This window comes from Trachemys scripta, chromosome 24 (genome assembly GCF_013100865.1).
Source record: "Trachemys scripta elegans isolate TJP31775 chromosome 24, CAS_Tse_1.0, whole genome shotgun sequence".
NCBI lineage: Eukaryota > Metazoa > Chordata > Testudines > Emydidae > Trachemys > Trachemys scripta.
The window spans coordinates 4,302,474-4,303,508 of NC_048321.1; the positions used below are offsets into that span (position 1 = coordinate 4,302,474).

At 72.9% G+C, this 1,035-nt stretch overlaps 1 protein-coding gene across 2 annotated transcripts in view; it reads left to right on the forward strand.

Annotated features, from left to right (window-relative positions):
• Positions 1 to 493: 493 nt before the first annotated feature.
• The window catches only part of DCAF8 (DDB1 and CUL4 associated factor 8), a gene marked incomplete at its 3' end in the record, with an annotated part of 38,048 nt that continues 37,506 nt past the window's right edge, over positions 494 to 1,035 (forward strand). The window contains 1 exon segment of one of the 2 annotated variants that reach the window (XM_034756300.1): positions 494 to 607. 2 annotated transcript variants of the gene reach the window in all.

Sequence of the window (1,035 nt, forward strand, 5' to 3'; positions counted from 1 at the left end):
TCATGGGACGGATGATGACAGGGTGCTGGGTGGCTTGAGCTCCCCGGGGAGCACAGCTGAGGGAGTCTCCCCAGGCAAGTGCCGGAAGTCACTGGGAGGAGCAATCCCGCCCTGGCCTCCCAAGGGGGAAATGGGGGGGCTGTTATATCCCTGATTGCAGTGACCCGACACTAACAGAGCAGGGCTCCCAGAGGCAGGCGGCACCGGCAACCTGGGGCTGAGTGGGGGGCGGGGGAGGGGCCTTACAGTGACACACCAGCTAACGGGGGAGGGGGTTCAAGGGGCCCTACACTAGCACAGGGGTCTAATGCGGGAGGGGACCCTACAATAACACGGGGGAGGGGACTCCACAATACCAGTGGATCTGGCGCGGGCAGCCCCTTCCCTAACGCGGGGGCCTGGGCCCCACCCCCTGGCCGCGACCCTACAATAACAATCCCCAGGCCCTGCGGGAAGCGGGTGTCGCGAAGCCGCCGCTGCCGTAAAGCGTGGGCGGAGCCGCAAAGCGTCCCCGGCGGAGGGAGGCGGCGCAGTAAGATGGCGGCGGGGCAGCAGCCCGGGGAAGGAGGATCTCGGCCTGAGCGGGCCCGGGGCCGCTGGGAGTAGGGTCCGTCCACGTCCCCCGGAGCCGCGACCTGAGCGGGCCCCGCTCCTGGGCCCCCCGGGACAGGCCCCGGCCCGGCCCCGCTCCCCTCCCCCCTCCCGGGACAGGTCCCGCTCCCCTCCCCCAACCAGGCCCCGGCCCCGCTCCCCTCCTCCTCCCGGGATAGATCCCGGCCCGGCCCCCTCCCGGGACAGGTCCCGCTCCCCTCCCCCAACCAGGCCCCGGCCCCGCTCCCCTCCTCCTCCCGGGATAGATCCCGGCCCGGCCCCCTCCCGGGACAGGTCCCGCTCCCCTCCCCCAACCAGGCCCCGGCCCCGCTCCCCTCCTCCTCCCGGGATAGATCCCGGCCCGGCCCCCTCCCGGGACAGGTCCCGCTCCCCTCCCCCAACCAGGCCCCGGCCCCGCTCCCCTCCTCCTCCCGGGATAGATCC